Genomic DNA, 19,535 nt, shown 5'->3' with positions numbered 1-19,535 from the left:
GAGATGGCCATTCCAGAACGTTGTACTTGTTCCTCTGTTTCAATGCCTTAGTAGATTTTGAGCAGTGTTTAGGGTCGTTGTCTTGTTGAAAGATCCAGCCCCGCCTGGCACAACTTCAAGTTTGTCACTGATTCATGAACATTGTTCTCAAGAATCTGCTGATATTGACTGGAATCCATGTGACCCTCAACTTTAACAAGATTCCCAGTACCAATACCTGCACTGGCCACACAGCCACACAGCATGATGGAACCACCTCCAAATTTTACTGTAGGTAGCAAGTGTTTTTCTTGGAATGTTGTGTTCTTTTTCAGCCATGCATACCGCCCCTTGTTATGTCCAAAATCAATTTTAGTTTCATCAGTCCACAGCACCTTATTCCAAAATGAAGCTGGCTTGTCCAAATGTCCTTTAGCATACCTCAAGCGACTGTTTGTGGCATGCAGTGGTGGGCACAGATAACCAACAAATTAACTTCGATAACAGATAATCAGATACCTGAAAAGTTATCTTCGATAAAGTTAAAACAATAAACCACCCAAAAATGTATCGGAAGTTACAGATAACCGATAAATTCCAATATTGTCTCCAGTACACTTACAACTACTAATAAGATGATTTTGAGTTTTAACACCACAATCACTTCTGGAAGCATCAAAGCAACAACAGACCCAAACAATGAGTCAGCACTTCTGGCTTTGAGCATCCTGCTCCCTGCTGGAAGCTTCTGTTTACTACATGGCTTTCAGCAAAGAAGCAACTGAGAGGAGCCACGAAGCTCAGCTCTCTACCCAATCAGAGGGATGCCATCAGGCCGAGGTCTTGGAAAATAAAGCAGTGCTGAGTTATGGTTTCGTGTATAATAAAATTAATACTGATAGAATTGTTGTGTGGGCCAGCGTCATGGATCCCGAGGGCGTCAAGCATCGCTTGAACAGCCAATGGAAGAGCGAGGTGAACAGGCATCAGCAGGAGGCGTGTTAGGTGAGCTGCAGCAAATCTTAACCTCTTTCACTGCTCAGCTGGACTTAGTCACCGAGCAGAATGTGATTCTCAATCGGAGGATGGAGGCTCTCACCGCCCGGGTGGAAGCACAGGCTCCGGGTGCTGCTGCAGCACCTCCTCCTGCTGACCAGAGGCCTGAGACAGACATTCCGCTGGTCGTTCAATGACCCCCCCCCCCCACCATCCCCTGAAGCTTACATAAGCCCTCGGAGCCGTACGGAGGCTGTGTCGAGACGTGCGCGGACTTCTTAATGCAGTGCTCGCTCATCTTTTCACAGCGTCCCGTCATGTTCGAGTCAGACGCCAGCCGGGTGGCTTACGTAATAAACTTGCTTCGAGGAGAGGCACGCGCCTGGGCTACGGCGCTCTGGGAGCAGAATTCACGGCTCCTAACGATGTATACTGGGCTTGTGAGGGAGTTCAAGCAGGTTTTTGATCACCCCCATAGAGGCGAATCCGCATCAAACTTGCTGCTGTCAATCAGACAGGGGCGTCGGAGTGCAGCGGAGTATGCAGTCGACTTCCGCATCGCGGCTGCGAGGTCAGGCTGGAACAACGTTGCACTCCGCGGCCTTCGTAAACGGACTGTCTCCAGTCCTGAAGGAGCATTTACTGGCTAAGGATGAACCGCGGGATTTCGATGGGCTTGTTGATCTGGTTATACGATTAGATAACCGATTAGAGGAACACCGTCGGGAGCAGGGCAGGTGGCGTGGCCGGGCACGAGCCGTCCCTCTTCCTTCCGGGTCCGAAAGGGTGCCGTCTTCCCCACGCTCCACAGCCCGTGACTCACGTGTGGCAACAGCCCCCTGCTGACGAAGCTATGGACACGAGCAGGGCTAAAGTCAATACAAAGCTCAGACAATGGAGGCTGGTCCGCAGGGAGTGTTTTTTCTGTGACTCGAGTGAGCATCTACAGAGGAACTGCCCCAAACGGTTAAACGACAACGCCCACCCTTAGAAGCTGGGCTAAGGGTGGGCCATAATGCACGCGGGGAAACCCCGTAAATCTGCACGCATCCCAGTTACGATCCTGAGTGGGGATCGGACCCTTCACCCCAGCACTGGTAGACACGGGGTCGGAAGGGAATCTGCTGGACAGCAGATGGGCAAGGGAAGTCGGGCTCCCTCTAGTGGCTCTACCTTCGCCTTTGAAGGTACGGGCACTAGATGGCACCCTTCTTCCATTAATCACACACCAGACACAGCCAGTGACACTGGTGGTGTCTGGTAATCACAGGGAGGAGAATGTGTTTTATGTAACACCTTCTACCTCCCGTGTGATTTTGGGCTATCCTTGGATGATAAAGCACAATCCCCGGATTGATTGGCCGTCTGGGGTTGTGGCTCAGTGGAGCGAAACCTGCCACCGGGAATGTCTCGGATCCTCGGTTCCGCCTGGTGTGACAGCTAGTGAGGAGGTCAAAGTCCCTCCCAATCTGACGGCGGTGCCAAGTGAGTATCACGATCTTGCTGACGTTTTCAGCAAGGATCTGGTGCTCACCCTTCCCCCGCACTGTCCGTACGATTGTGCCATTGATTTAATCCTGGGCGTTGAGTACCTGTCCAGCAGGCTGTACAACCTCTCACGTCCTGAACGCGAATCAATGGAGACCTACATCCGGGACTGATGCCGGGCTGATCCGGAACTCCACCTCCCGATGGGTGCTGGTTTCTTTTTGTGGGCAAGAAAGACGGTGGACTCCGCATTTAACACCCCGTTAGGTCACTTTGAGTACCTGGTCATGCCATTCGGCCTCACAAACACCCCCGCGACGTACCAAGCTTTGGTAAACGATGCCTTGCGGGACTTCCTGCATCGGTTTGTCTTCGTATATCTAGGCGATATACTCATCTTTTCCCCGGATCCTGAGACTCATGTTACGCATGTACGTCAGGTCCTGCAGCGGTTGTCCTTCCTGGGGTTCATCATCTCCTCAAACTCCGTCGCACCCGATCCGGCCAAGGTAGCGGCGGTGAGAGACTGGCCCAACCAACAAACCGTAGGAAACTGCAACAGTTCCTCAGTTTTGCTAATTTTTACCGGAGGTTCATCAAGGGCTATAGTCAGGTGGTTAGTCCCCTGACAGCCCTGACCTCCACAAAAGTTCCCTTCACCTGGTCGGATCGGTGCGAAGCCGCGTTTAGGGAGTTGAAACGGCGGTTCTCGACTGCGCCAGTTCTGGTGCAGCCCGATCCTAGTCGCCAGTTTATAGTTGAAGTGGACGCCTCTGACTCAGGGATAGGAGCCGTGCTGTCCCAGAGCGGGGAGTCCGACAAGGTTCTCCACCCTTGTGCCTATTTTTCCGCAGGTTGACCCCGGCTGAAAGGAACTATGATGTCGGCAATTGGGAACTTCTTGCGGTGAAGGAGGCTCTGGAGGAGTGGAGACACCTGTTGGAAGGAGCTTCGGAGCCATTCGCAGTTTTCACTGACCATCGGAACCTGGAGTACATCCGGACCGCCAAGCGTCTGAACCCCAGGCAAGCCCGATGGTCACTGTTCTTCGGGCGTTTTGACTTTCGGATCACATACCGCCCCGGGACGAAGAACCAACGGTCTGACGCCCTGTCCCGGGTGCACGAAGAGGAAGTCAGGACCAAGCTGTCAGACCCGACCGAAACCATCATCCCCGAGTCCACTGACGTGGCCACCCTCACCTGGGACGTGGAGAAGACCGTCCGGGAGGCCCTGACACGGTACCCGGACCCGGGACCGGCCCCAAGAACAGACTGTACGTCCCACCAGAAGCCAGAGCTGCAGTCTTGGACTTCTGTCATGGTTCCAAGCTCTCCTGCCACCCAGGGGTGCGAAGAACCGTGGCAGTTGTCCGGCAGCGCTTCTGGTGGGCGTCTCTGGAAGCCGACGTCCGGGTGTACGTCCAGGCCTGCACCACCTGCGCCAGGGGCAAAGCGGACCACCAAAGAACCCAGGGTCTCCTTCAGCCTTTGCCCGTGCCTCATCGCCCTGGTCTCACATCGGCCTGGACTTCGTCACGGGCCTCCCGCTGTCCCAGGGCAAGACAACCATCCTCACAATAGTGGACCGGTTCTCCAAGGCGGCCCACTTCGTGGCCCTCCCGAAGCTCCTGACAGCCCAGGAGACTGCAGACCTCCTGGTCCACCATGTCGTGCATCTGCATGGGATTCCATCGGACATTGTCTCAGATCGTGGTCCCCAGTTCTCCTCCCAGGTCTGGAGGAGGTTCTGCAGGGAAGGGGGCCACAGTAAGCCTCCCGTCCGGGTACCACCCCCAGACGAACGGGCAGGCAGAGCGGATGAATCAGGAGTTGGAGCAGGCCCTCCACTGCGTGAATATGTAGAGTAGGACATAAAAGTGTACTATTAAAGGACTATCTGAACATTAACTACAAATTCTGTTGCTGTTAAAGTAAATAATTATGACTCCGTCACACAAAAAAACTAAAACCCCTCTGGTGCTGCCACTGCTCAGAGCAGGTGGCTCAGACTCCAGAATTTTTCAAAGGACTCTTTGCCTTTGAGAGAAAAGGTTGTTTGTACACCCAGTGTCCAATTGGGAGTGGGTTTTTTTTGGTGTGTGTGTGTGTGTGTGTGTGTGTGTGTGGGTGTGTGGTGTGTGTGTGTGTTGTGTGTGTTTGTGTGTGTGTGTGTGTGTGTGTGTGTGTGTGTGTGTGTGTGTTGTGGTGTGTGTCTGATTCAGTCTGGAAGATTAATGTGAGCCTGGTGGACAGAAATACGTGTCACATCAGTAGAGTAACAATGACGTTCTAAAGCGGGGTTCCAAAGTGGGGGTGACTTGTAATGACAAGTCATGTCCGCACCTGTTTCTGTTGATTTTATCGCCGTCTTCACAATCGTCAAAGGATGTGTCCTGTGTGAAGCCGTGAGCTCAATAATCCATCTCTCCCTCTCCCCTCCCATCACAGGAGAGACATCGGCCCCCCTGCCTGAAGACTAAAGGTGTGACAGTAAAGGTTGCCACACAAGGTGAAACAAGGCAGAGAGATGCGGGACACATCTGTGCAGGACAAAGGGGGTGTGTCTGTCAGAGATGCTACATGTGACTGTGAATCCTGTCTAGAAATACATTTGAATTAACCAGGGGAACCTGCAGAATTCAGAAGTGTTCATTCCTGATGTTCAGAGCTGAGAGAAGATAATTAAAATTGCAAAAGACTTCTTGAAATATTCATCTGGCACATCAAATGCATAATGTCAGGTGTTTTTAAGGCTTTTAGTTTAAATCACAACAACTGGCAGTAACTGTTGAAGTAAATTTAAATGTATCGTATATGAGGCGAAAATACAGAATAACTACTTTACAAGGTGCAGGGGTCTTGGTGCCTTGTAAACTGCAGTGAGTGAATGAATGAGCCATCCCCTCCACCTTAACATGATAACCCAAAACCAATAAGTGCTATCATCTTGTAACTCACAATGGGACATAGTGAGGACAAACTGATCAGATGTTGACTAACTTTGATAAACCAGATCAAGCCATCAAGCAACTTTGTTTTGATTATGTGATATATCATAGAGCTGTCCGCCACCTGCTGGACATATCTTGGATTTTTGCAAGGAATTATCATCTCATGCATGCTGAAAATTAGGATCAGGTGTGGCTGATGTTACATGTAGTTTGAAATGTCCCAACCTTCCATCCTCTTAAGTGAAGCAAACATGGAAATTTAGTTTGACCTTGCAGTTCCTTGTATGGTCCCTTGCAGTGTTTCATCCACACAGCAGAGAAGGTGATCAACTACACACTGCCATCCCTACAGGACCTGTACACCTCCAGGGCCCTGAGGCGAGTAAGGAAGATAGTGGCCGACCCAGGAGACAAACTTTTTGTCACCCTCCCCTCTGGCAGACAGCTGAGATCCATTTGAACCAAAATCTCAAGACACATAAACAGCTTCTTTCCATCCGCAGCTAGACTTATAAATAATACCAGAGACCCCCATTTACACCTTCCCCCTCCCCACTCCCACAAAGTAGAGATTGATCATCCCTGCACTGAAAAGTACTGTACATATGCATGCCTTTGCACAGCCCCATTCCACTGTATATTTATTGACAGTGAACATCATTTTGCTATTTGTCTATTTAACTTCTTTCCTTTTTACAGAAGTATTTTTCCTTTTTTTTTAATGTTGTTTATGCACCAACGAACCCAGAACAAATTCCTTGTATGTGAGAACTTACTTGACAATAAATTTGATTCTGATTCTGATTCTGGGTCCAAAAGTTAGTCACTCCCCATTGAAGCCCACGTTGAATTATCCAACTTTACAGCACAAAGAAACATATTTACAGTCACCTAAGTAGGTCGGCTCGAGTCAGCTGGACTTGTTTAGTTCCTTGAAGATGTTTCAGTCTCCATCCAGACAAGTTTCATCAGTTCTAGTTGGAGTAGTGAAAGTCAAATATTTATTGAACTGATATACTGAAGTGATGAATATGAAGAATGAATGAAGTTTGAATGAAGAGCAAAACATCTTTAAGGAATGAAACATCTCCAGCTGACCGGACTCAACCTACTTGAATGCCATTACCTGGATGACTGAGAATTTTGATAGGCATGTTCATAGTCCCCGGTGGCCTGGTCCGCGCTCACAGCCCCTGGCTGTTGGGACGTGGAATGTCACCTCGCTGGGGGGGAAGGAGCCTGAGCTTGTGCGGGAGGTTGAGAGATACCGACTAGAGATAGTCGGGCTCACCTCCACTCACAGCTTGGGCTCTGGTACCCAACTCCTGGAGAGGGGCTGGACGCTTCATTTTTCTGGCGTTGCCCATGGGAGAGGCGGAGAGCTGGGGTGGCATTGCTTATTGCTCCCCAGCTCAGTCGCCATGTGTTGGAGTTTACTCCAGTGAACGAGAGGGTCGCATCCCTAAGCCTTTGGGTCGGGGACAGGTCTCTCACCGTTGTCTCGGCCTACAGGCCGAGCAGCAGTGCAGAGTGCCCGACCTTCTTGGAGTCCCTGGGAGGGGTACTAGATAGCGCTCTGACTGGGGACTCCATTGTTCTCCTGGGGGATTTCAACGCCCACGTGGGCGGCGACAGTGAGACCTGGAGGGGGGTGATCGGGAAGCATGGCCTCCCCGATCTGAACCCGAGTGGTGTTCAGTTGTTGGACTTCTGTGCTAGTCACAGTTTGTCAATCACGAACACCATGTTTGAGCACAAGGGTGTCCATAAGTGCACGTGGTACCAGGACACCCTGAGCCGGAGGTCGATGATCGACTTTGTAGTCATATCATCTGACCTTCGGCCACGTGTCTGGACACTCGAGTGAAGAGGGGCAGAGCTGTCGACCGATCACCACCTGGTGGTGAGTTGGATCCGCTGGGAGGGGAGGAAGCCGGTCAGACCTGGCAGGCCCAAATGTATCGTGAGGGTCTGCTGGGAACAACTGGCGGAAACCCTCTGTCAGCGAGGTCTTCAACTCCCACCTCCAGGAGAGCTTCTCCCAGATCCCGGGGGAGGTTGGAGACATGGAGTCCGAGTGGACCATGTACTCCACCTCCATTTTGATGCAGCCACTCGTAGCTGTGGTCACAAGGTCTCTGGTGCCTGTCGCGGCGGCAATCCCCGAACCTGGTGGTGGACGCCGGAAGTAAGGGATGCCATCAAGCTGAAGAAGGAGTCCTACTTATCTTTGTTGGTAGGTGGGACCCCGGAGGCAGCTGACAGGTACCGGCAGGCCAAGCATGCCGCAGCCCGTGCGGTCGCAGAGGCAAAAACTCGGGTCTGGGAGGAGTTCGGGGAGGCCATGGAGGAGGACTATTGGTCAGCCTTGAAGAGATTCTGGCAAACCATTTGACGCCTCAGGAGGCGGAAGCAGCTCTCCACCAGCACTGTTTACGGTGCGGGTGGGGAGCTGTTGACCCTGACTGGGGATGTTGTCGGGCGGTGGAAGGAATACTTTGAGGATCTCCTCAATCCCATTGTCAAGTCTTCCGAAGAGGAAGCAGAGACTGGGGACTCAGAGGCGGACTCATCCATTACCCAGGCCGAAGTCACCGAGGTGGTTAGAAAGCTCCTCGGTGGCAAGGCTCCTGGGGTGGATGAAATCCATCCTGAGTACCTTAAGTCTCTGGATGTTGTGGGACTGTCTTGGCTGACACGACTATGCAACATTGCGTGGCTATCGGGGACAGTGCCTCTGTATTGGCAGACCGGGGTGGTGGTCCCTCTGTTTAAGAAGGGGGACTGGAGGGTGTGTTCCAACTATAGGGGATCACACTCCTCAGCCTCCCCAGTAAGGTCTATTCCAGAGTACTTGAGAGGAGAATTCGACCGATGGTCGAAACCTCGGATTCAGGAGGAGCAGTGTGGTTTTCGTCCTGGTCGCGGCACACTGGACCAGCTCTACACACTCCATCGGGTGCTCGAGGGTTCATAGGAGTTCGCCCAACCAGTCCACATGTGTTTTGTGGATCTGGAAAAGGCGTTTGACCGTGTCCCTCGGGGCACCCTGTGGGGGGTGCTCCGGGAGTACAGGGTCTGGGGTCCTTTGCTAAGGGCTAACCGGTCCCTGTACGACTGCAGCAGCAGCTTGGTTTGCATTGCCGGTAGTAAGTCAAACCTGTTTCCAGTGCACGTTAGCCTCCACCAGGGCTGCCCTTTGTCACCGGTTCTGTTCATTATTTTTATGGACAGAATTTCTAGGCGCAGCCAGAGTGTAGAGGGGGTCTGGTTTGGGAACCACAGAATCTCGTCTCTGCTGTTTGCAGACGATGTGCTTCTGTTGGCTTCGTCAAATCAGGACCTTCAGTGTGCACTGGGGTGGTTTGCAGCCTAGTGTGAAGCGTCCGGGATGAGAATCAGCACCTCCAAATCCAAGGCCATGGTTCTCGACCGGAAAAAGGTGCTTTGCCCTCTTCAGGTCGGTGGAGTGTCCTTGCCTCAAGTGGAGGAGTTTAAGTATCTCGGGGTCTTGTTCACGAGTGAGGGACGGATGGAGCGTGAGATCGATAGACGGATCGGTGCAGCATCTGCAGTGATGCGGTTGCTGTATCGGACCATCGTGGTGAAGCGAGAGCTGAGTAGGGGGGCAAAGCTCTCGATTTACCGATCGATCTACGTTCCAATCCTCATCTATGGTCATGAGATTTGGCTCATGACTGAAAGAACGAGATCGTGAGTACAAGCGGCCGAGATGAGTTTCCTCCGCAGGGTGGCTGGGTGCTCTCTTAGAGATAGGGTGAGGAGCTCGGAGTCGAGCCGCTGCTCCTCCACATCGAAAGGAGTCAGTTGAGGTGGCTCGGGCATCTTTTCCGGATGCCCCCTGGACGCCTTGCTGGAGAGGTGTTCCGGGCACGAGGCCCAGAACACCGAAGGCCCGGAACCCCGAGGCCTCCTCCCACTGGAGGGACTACATCTCTCGGCTGGCTTGGGAATGCCTTGGGGTTCCCCCGGAGGAGCTGGGGGAGGTGTGTGTGGATCCGGAGGTCTGGGCGGCTTTGCTTGAGCTGCTGCCCCCGTGACCCGACTCCGGATAAAGCAGAAGAAAATGGATGGATGGATGGATGTTCATAGTCAGGTACAAAAAAATGGTTGTGACCTCTATAGTTACAGTAGTGTTCTCCATCAGTAGAACTGTACTGGAAGGATTTTTTGTTGTTGTTGTTGTTATTCAGTTTCAGCTATTTTAAGCCATAAAGTTGTGAATAGGGGCATGTTGTCTTTGAATGACAGTGGCATGCCGGACGTGGCCTGCAAGCAAAGGCTGTTCTCTGCTGTTGACACAACGTGGTTGAGTCAACTTTCCTTTCTGAGCATTTAGTACACATATCTGAAGTAATGTGGCTTGCTGTGCAGGTAAAGGTACTAATCCACTGTCAAAGAAGTTTGTACTTCACTATTTCCATTGTGTGACATTTTAGTAATATGTATATGGTGTGGACATGAAGCTCTTCAGCATGTAACCACGTCATTTAGGTCCTTCAGACTTTTTTTGAGTAAATGGTTCTTGGGAGCATTAGCTAAAACCTTTCAGCTTCTGCGGGGGCTCCGCCCCACAGACCCCCTAATTACAGCCCTCTTAACCCCCTACCACTTTAAGCATTTTTTAAAAACTTTTCAGCTAGTTGACAGTAGGGCTGTACAATATGGACAAATTATCGTATCTCAATATTGTCACATCAATATGATATACGATATGACTGTGATTTCACACAAAGTGCAGCAACAGTGAAAATTAAACATTCTTAAACAAAACAGTAAAATACCACACTCGAGGAAATCCTTCTCTACACCACTTCACCAGGAAGCTGTATTTTATATTTTTAATTAATTTATATCAAGTTGTAGACATTTGCTTTGAGTTTGAGCTTAAGGAAGTTAACGTTAGAGATTTATTTATTTATTTTATTATTTATTTGCATTTGAAATGGCATAAACAAATTGAAATGTGTGAAATGCCAAGTGTTCCAATACTTTTGAATACAGTTGAGAAACACTCCATGGCATGTGTATTTTTAAGTGAAATTCATCCTGGTGTCACTCAGAGGATAACATTAAGGAGGTTATTTAATAAAGAGCTGTCTGCTCCTTTAAAAATCACTGGAGACACATGCAACCCAAATTAAATGCTGCGTTAAACAACTTGGACCTCATTTCTGGCATAAAATCGGACGTTTACTCACCAATATAAGATTGGTGTGATTAGAAGTTCACAGTTCAAACGACGTGTTCAGTTCAACTTTGAGGCAAACATTTTTCTTCTACTACTAAGGTGGATTAGAAACTTTTTTATATAACGGCTGACTGGATGCTTGTCATTTCATTGGTGTTCTGTATGTCACATGACATGGATTATCCGTTTTACGGAGCCTACCTAGGGACATGTGGTTAATTTTTTTGGCCCAGATTATTGTGTAGCCTTGTAATGCTTTTGGCATTCCTTCACAATACCTTTTGCATTCCCTCACAATATTATTGTGTTCCCTCGCAATAGTTTTTGTGTTCCCTCGCAGTAATTTTTGAGTCCATATTTCCAGCCATGCGACACACAGGTTCGTTGAATCGTTTGGATGGATTGCACATCATGGATAACCAGAACTTGATTTAGTTTTACTTTAACCTGGGGCTCACATACAATAATATACTGGAGGCTTTGTCTGTGAGACACAATGTGATTATGTGCATGAATACTCTGAACCATATTTTAAAGAAAAATGGTCTGTTTCGGCAGAGATATCACTGTTGTATAAATAAACTATATTTCATATGGAGTCTTACAGCTGTGCAAGTTGTAGCAACCTACTCCCTCATCTCACGGGATCCCATTCTCTCCTGAATCCTGTTGCTGTGTGTGTGTGTGTGTGTGTGTGTGTGTGTGTGTGTGTGTGTGTGTGTGTGTGTGTGGGTGTGTGTGTGTGTGTGTGTGTGTGTGTGTGTGGTGTGTGTGTGTGTGTGTGCGTGCGTGGCGTGCGTGCGCACATATGCGTTCAGTCTCCCCCCACCTGATTCCACTCACTGTGTGTTCTGATAGTCATGTGCTTTATTATGATATTAGGTTATTGCGAGGGAATGTCAAAACTATTGGGAGGGAACGCAATAATATTGCGAGGGAATGCAAAAGGTATTGCAAGGGAACGCAATAATATTGCGAGAGAACGCGAGCGGGGGACAATGACGCTACCGAGACGATGAATTTGATTGAGCTAAACCTGATGCTGCTAATTCTTGGAACACACACATACACACACACAAAATCCACTCCCGCTGTCAGCTGTCTGGAGGCATGAAGAGCTGTTCAGATGAAAAGCTGACATGATTTTTGGGCTGGACTGAGGAACTACACAAAGTCTTTTTTTTTTTCTTTTTTTTATGGAAGTCTGAAGTCAGTGCACAGCATCACTGGACTACACATCACAATTTGGACTTTAGCAGCAGTGGAACACCAAAATGTAAGTCCCATTTCTGTTGTTTATAAATTAATAAAATATCAAATGACAAGGATCTAATTTAGCTGTTATATAAAATAAATAATGAATGTGTTTACATTCTTTCAAAGGAACGAATATTTAATTCAGTGAAAGTTGGACCAAACTATTCAGTGAGGCGAATGAAATATTCATACTATTGAACTCATAAACATTCATTATTTGTATATTGTGACACACAGCACCAACTACTGGACAGGAGGAACCTAGTAGTCCATGTGACTCACTGATTTCAAAATGCAGCTCTTTTTAACCACACGTGTGGTGCCGTAACATGTCAATCATCTGTTTCCAATCAGATTTCAGGGGAGTCCAGTGCAACCCTGGCCTCTGCTGTAGCTCCACCCATGCCAGGAAGTGTTCAACATTTAACATTTCCTGTTCACTGTGAGTCAAAATTTGGCATTTCCTGTTTCAGTGTGAGCTTTCACTGAGGTCCCCGCAAGATTCCATGGGATCTCGTCTGTCAATCCAGGCAAGTGTCGATCCAGGAAGGTTTGACATTTGACATTTTCTGTTCACTGTGGACTCAAAATTTGGCATTCCCTGTTTGGCCCACAGTGTACCATGAGTGAGCTTCGTGCTGCTAGCATGATATTTTGTTTGTATTACTTAATATATGTGAGCCCGGGGTGTCACGGTACACCAAAGTCAATGTTCGGTTCATATTTGTGTTTAAGGTTTGGTATGAGTTTGAATTTTACATATAGTAGATTTAATCTGTGAGCAGCAGAGAGCTGCTATCAGGCAGATTAGCACTGTGAAACCAAGTGTAAATGTAAACTTCCTTTTTTCATTGAATGTTGGTGAATTGGATTACATCTCATCTCTCGAGTTGGGATGAATTTATTGTGCAGTGTGTTTAAGTGTTTTGTTTGTTTTTTTTTTGTTGTTGGTGTCGTTGTTTGTTTTGTGTGGTCAAACCTGAGGGTCTGGCCCCCTCTCCTGCACAGAGTGTGAAACTAGAGGGATCCAGAGTCTGTGGACAGAGATGAGAATGAAATGTTTGTGAATTATGGAAACAAATGCGCACATTTAATCATACTGTTGCAGAGTAGTACCGTGTATTCTGTGACAGTTCTGTGCATCGAACCATCACGTGAGTACCATACAGTTCAAGAGACCACACAGGTTAGCACTAATAGCACTTGGTGACCGTAGGTCCACTAGTTGTTGCGATGGTTGCTAAAGCTATATGCCAGTTTATGGTTTAATACCTGCATATTAACCATCCGTTAGGAAAACTACAACACAGTCCACAAAAATATCCGTAATCAAACATGAACCAAAGTTAGCCCATTAGCTATAGCTTTGTTTGTTTGGGAACGTGAGGTAGGAGGTGTGTTTCAGCTTAATTTGTCCCACCTACATCACACCGGCCTTGCACGTGCTCCATCATGTCATAGTAAGCGAAATGAAACAGAAATTATAAATGAAACAATAAGTTAGTTAACTTTTCCATTATGATAACAGTTGTGTGACTCCTTTGAGAATGATGGAGCCTGACTTTGGATGCAAAAACATCCATAGATCCAATATTAAGAGGTTCAACATCTGGATTTTCTTAGTGTGCTACAAAGCTAAATTGAGGCTTTGGTCTTTGCCTTCTCCTCTCAGCTCTTTGCTCTCTTTGTTACAGAGGTGTGTCAGCCAAGACAGTCCCACAACATCCAGAGACTTAAGGTACTCAGGACAGACTTCATCCACCCCAGGAGCCTTGCCACCGAGGAGCTTTCTAACCACCTCGGTGACTTCGGCCTGGGTAATGGATGAGTCTACCTCTGAGTCACCAGTCTCTGCTTCCTCTTCGGAAGACGTGACGATGGGATTGAGGAGATCCTCGAAGTATTCCTTCCCACCGCTTGACACTATCCCCAGTCAGGGTCAACAGCTCCCCACCTGCACCGTAGACAGGTGCTGGTGGAGAGCTGCTCCCGCCTCCTAAGGCGTCGGACGGTTTGCCAGAATTTCTTCGAGGCCGACCGACAGTCCTCCTCCATGGAGTTTTTGCCTCTGTGACTGCACAGGCTGCAGCACGCTTGGCCTGCCGGTACCTGTCAGCTACCTCTGGGGTCCCACCTACCAACAAGGATAAGTAGGACTCCTTCTTCAGCTTGACAGCATCCCTTACTTCCGGCGTCCACCAACAGGTTCAGGGATTGCCGCCGCGACAGGCACCAGAGACCTTGTGACCACAGCTACGAGTGGTCGCGTCGACAGTGGAGGTGGAGAACATGGTCCACTTGGACTCCATGTCTCCAACCTCCCCCGGGATCTGGGAGAAGCTCTCCAGGAGGTGGGAGTTGAAGACCTCGCTGACAAAGGGTTCCGCCAGTCCTTCCCAGCAGACCCTCATGATACGTTTGGGCCTGCCAGGTCTTACCGGCTTCCTTCCTTCTCAGTGGATCCAACTCACCACCAGGTGGTGATCGGTCGACAGCTCAGCCCCTCTCTTCACTCGAGTGTTCAAGACACGTGGCCGAAGGTCAGATGATACAACTACAAAGTCGATCATCGACCTCCGGCTCAGGGTGTCCTGGTGCCACGTGCACTATGGACACCCTTGTGCTCGAACATGGTGTTCGTGATGGACAAACTGTGACTAGCACAAGAAGTCCAACAACTGAACACCACTCAGGTCAGATCAGGGAGGCCATGCTTCCCGATCACCCCCCTCCAGATCTCACTGTCGTTGCCCATGTGGGCATTGAAATCCCCAGGAGAACAATGGAGTCCCCAGTCGAAGCGCTATCTAGTACCCCTCCCAGGGACTCCAAGAAGGGTCAGGTACTCTGCACTGCTGCTCGGCCCTAGGCCGAGACAATGAGAGACCTGTCCCCGACCCGAAGGCATAGGGACACGACCCTCTCGTTCACCGGAGTGAACTCCAACACCTGGCAACTGAGCTGGGGAGCAATCTCCCAGTGGGCAACGCCAGAAAAGTGGAGCGTCCACCCCTCTCCAGGAGTTGGGTACCATAGCCCAAGCTGTGCATGGAGGTGAGCCCGACTATCTCTAGTCGGTATCTCTTACCCTCCTGCACAAGGCTCAGGCTCCTTCCCCCCCAGCGAGGTGACATTCCATGTCCCAACAGCCAGGGGCTGTGAGCGCGGACCAGCCGCCGGGCCACCCGCCCTCGCCACCACCCAATCCTCTCTGCAACCCGACCCCCGTGGCCCCCTCTGCAGGTGGTGACCCACAGGAGGGCGGGCCCACGTTGCTCGTTCGGGCTGAGCCCGGCCGGGCCCCATGAACTAAGGCCCGACCACCAGGCGCTCGCAGCGCGAGCCCCAACCCCTGGCTCCAGGCAGGGCCCCGGCTCCACCATACCGGGCGACGTCTCAGTCCTTGATTTTTACTGGTCATGGGAGCTTCTGAACTGCCCTTAGTCTGGTATCTGGATGTGTAAAGTTAAAAAAAAAGCATGTGAAATTGGCATAAACATCAACATTATAAGCTGGCTGCTCACGAGGAAATACATGAAATTGTCGCTCTGCAGTGATGGAAAAACTAAGAATTAGTTTATCCTGAGGTTTTAAAAATTAACCAGTGAAATATTTAAAAGTGTACAGCCTTTGGGTTTTTTTTCACGCTAACTTCAGCTAACTCAAAGCTAACTTCTGCTCTTGTCAAAAGCTCATGTACACACACACCCATGCCCTCCTGCAGATGCAGTTAAAATTTAAATATTGTTTCTGATTGACTGACTGATTGATAGATGGGATTTATTGAACACGTACAAATTACACGTAAGACAATAGGAGCTTAATAACTAATTAAACAACTGCAAATTATAAATAAGACAATGCTCATACAGCTGAGGGTATTTTAGCATTGCATTATTTTTAAGATTTCACACATTCTCAAGAAATGTTGGTTTCTCAGAATACAAAGGATAGAGAACCATGCCTTACTTTTCTTGGTCAGGCTCAAAACTTCTCAATTGCCCTCCTATGTATGTGAGTGTGTCTGCTTTTGTTGACCTACTGCCAACCAGCTGTAAGCATGGAAACACCCATACGCACACACACACACACACACACACACCCATACACAGCCCCCTGTCAGTGTAGCTCAAAACTTACTGTGAAAGAATTAAAGTTCAGCAAACATAAGTAAAGTCTGGTGTCGCCAACCTAATGCTACCCCCTAAAGATCGGTCCACCCTGCCTTCACTGTGCATGTGTCATTTCAGACCACAGCAGCGTCATTCTGAGCGTCAGTAGTGACTCAGTGATTATCGCCTCATTTCTTCTTAAAATGGTCTTGTTTCTGCTTAAAACTGACTTTAGAAAGATATAAGAGGTTTTACTTTGTCATCTGATGGTTAATAATCACATTATTTCCTTTGACCTCTTTGAGTGAACAGACTCAGACTCAGACATGCTGCTGTGGTCTGAAATGACGCATGTGCAGTGAAGGCAGGGCGGACCAATTTTTAGGGGGGACCGTTCGGTCTCCGACACCGGTAACCAGGATTAGAGTTCAACAGTCAAGATCAAAGGTCGGTGACCAGGGTTAAAGATCAATAATGAAGATCAAACCCTTCCACCATGCAACACTTCCACACGTGGGTGTGTGTGTGTCTCACATGATCACATCTAATTTTCCTAACTGATCTTTGACAAGCGTTTTTGACAGTTGAACATGTCATGAAATGTTCCCAATCTACTGTTATTTTGTCATAATTTTCAGCAGTTTTGACTGTAGAACTTTAGTAACGAAAAGCTGTTGCTTGTTAGGAGTTTAATTATATGCAGTTATATGAAAGTGTGAAGTATTTTACTGCGGGTGGCTGCAGCCCTGCAGGCGAGGTGTTTATGGCTGAAACATGTTTTATATGTGGGGGGTTTGTTTTTCCTCAGATGATGAAACCATACTCCACTTTGTTTACTGGCAGCTTTATCACATCTGGCTTTTCTACAACAGCTAAAAGAAAACTGACACTGTATTCCACAGAGGGAACTCCAGCACTTTCAGTGGGAGGAAGGTCAGCTGCTGGCACAGAGGGCCACACTGTATTTATTGTTAAATCAATGCGTACATAATACAATAATGGGATTAGGGATGCTACATCCCACTCAACACGTGTTCCACCAAAAAAATTAAGTGATGAGTCACTGTGACATTATCACCTACACTGATTTATCTTAGTGGCGAAAAGAGTGAATCTGGTTGCAATGATGATGCAGCACAAGTGATGCAACACTTGAAGCGGCAGAGTTCTCTTCAACTGATACCTGATGAAACCATAAGTGATGCACCCACACGCAGGTTGGCAGCTGGGAGGATGTCACAGAACTTTAAAATCAACTCTTTCACCTCTAAACTTTGCTTTTAACAGAAACATTTCCATAAATTTGTGGCACTTCAAGGATGTTCTACATGAAACTCCAAACACCTTTAAATGGCCCCTTTAATTTCACACATTCTCAGGTTTATATACTGACAGACATCAGGGTATTTAATCATATTGTGTCTGTTGAACATACAGAATAGATTTTTCACATCAGAAAAATTTGAATGCATGCACTGGAACTGCTTTCTAACAAGAATATGTTTGGCTTCAGTGCAAATCCTGTTCATCTGAGCTGACAACAGCCTCTGTCCTACACAGTGAGCAAATCACAAAGTTTTTGCAGCAACCTTTCAAATTAAAAATTGTTACATGTGTAATCACTAAACACAAATATTTGTTTGAGTACCGTTTTAGGTGTGCTAACTCATGAAGAGTGGTGTGTGGTGTGTGTGTGTGTGTGTGTGTGTGTGTGTGTGTGTGTGTGTGTGTGGTGTGTGTGTGTGTGTGTGTGTGTGTGTGTGTGTGTGTGTGTGTGTATATATATATATATATATACTAGCAGTCTTTTGACAAGTACTGTATATACTTTTTTAACATAGGATCTGTTATGATCCCCATGTGTCTTCATTGTTTTCATCCCTTTTTAAAGCTTTTTTTAACCTCATGCACTTCCATTGTTTTCACTGTTGGTCAAAACCCTTCCACCATACAAAAATTCTGTGTGTGTGTGTGTGTGTGTGTGTGTGTGTGTGTGTGGTGTGTGTGTGTGTGTGTGTGTGTGTGTGTGTGTGTGGTGTGTGTGTGTGTGTGGTGTGTGTGTGTGTGTGTGTGTGTGTAGATAGGGCTGACAGATGTCTTTCACGCTTGTTAGGAATATTACTTGGATAGATACCAGAGGTGATTAGATTTTAGTGTACTCTGGTCAAAGATCAATGTTGTTGTTGCCTTCACCTGCTCCCATTTTTTCAGGGTCACCACAGTAGATCCACCACAGTTAAGCATTGGCATTTGGCACGTTTTACTCCGGATGCCCATCCTGATGCAATTCCAAGTCTACCTGGAGAAATACACAACCCCTGGAAACATGGCAGCTGATTACAGACGAGTAAGCTTGACTTCCCATATCATCAAGTTAATGGAGAGCACCATTAAAGATGCCATTGTGGAACATCTCAGGAAGCACAAACTGGTGCTTGATTTGCAACATGGTTTCACCCAGGGTAGATCATGCCACACAAATCTGCTGTTGTTTCTGAAACTGGTGACCAAGTACATCGACAGGGGATTCTCGGTAGATGTTATTTACCTTGACTTCGGTAATGCCCCGGTCACACGGCACACTGGTTAGGGTTAGCCATCAACTTCACCAAGTGGTTTCACTGATTAACATCACTTTGAGCAGATGGGATCAGTTCAACAATGAAATCACCTGGTGGAGTTGGTGATTACAAAGTGAACCTGGACCCTCTTGGCACTTTCTAGAATCGGTTTGACACCTATGACATAGGTGATGAAGTCATGAATTGGGTTGAGGCATGGCTGGGCCATAGACAGCAGAGAGTAGTGGTAAATGGAACCAAGTCTAGTTGGACAGGTATACTTAGTGGTGTCCCACAGAGGTCGGTGCTTGGACCTGTATTATTCATCATTTACATCAATGAAAATATCTCAAGCAAGATCCTGAAGTTCACAGATGATACGAAGATGTTGAGAATAGTGGCAACAGTAGGGGAGGCATTCACTCTTGCTGAGGTCAAAAAGACCTCGGCAAGCTTGTAGAATGGTCAGAAGGATAGCAGATGATGTCTAACATAGCCAAGTGTATGTGTGTGCACATGGGTCATGAAAACCCCACAAATGACTTTTTATGTGTGATGAGTGGATTGAAGCTGTAGAAGAAAAGGACTTGGACGTTATTTTCCATAAGTCCCTGAGCTGCAGCAAGCAATGTGCTGAGGCTTGTAAACTACACAGTAGTCTACAAGAATATGTACAACATGGTCAAGCTCACAAGTTGCAAGTCGCTGGTTCGACCACATTTCAAATATTGTGTCCATCTTCAGAGTAATATACTGTAGCTCTCATAGACAATGTACAGAGACATGCACTGAGAATGATGTCAGGTCTCAAATATGACAAATGGCTACAAGATGCTGGCTTCACAATTCTGGAGTCAAGAAGACTTGATAGACTTGATAGTCCAGTATGTATTTTGTCCTCCCCAGAATTGCGGTGCATTTTGTCAGTTTCGATCTGACGTGGCTGTCTATGATCACTCCAAGAAATTTATTTTGGT

The 19,535-nt window shown here is 47.9% G+C and overlaps 1 protein-coding gene across 1 annotated transcript in view; it reads left to right on the top strand.

Annotated features, from left to right (window-relative positions):
* The window catches only part of LOC117506922 (potassium voltage-gated channel subfamily B member 1-like), a 168,190-nt gene that overhangs the window by 115,506 nt on the left and 33,149 nt on the right, over positions 1-19,535 (top strand). The window lies entirely within an intron of this gene.

This window comes from Thalassophryne amazonica, chromosome 3 (assembly GCF_902500255.1).
Source record: "Thalassophryne amazonica chromosome 3, fThaAma1.1, whole genome shotgun sequence".
NCBI classification, from domain to species: Eukaryota; Metazoa; Chordata; class Actinopteri; order Batrachoidiformes; family Batrachoididae; genus Thalassophryne; species Thalassophryne amazonica.
The sequence above is the reverse complement of the archived record's forward strand: the minus strand, read 5'-3'. Positions and strand labels throughout refer to the sequence as shown.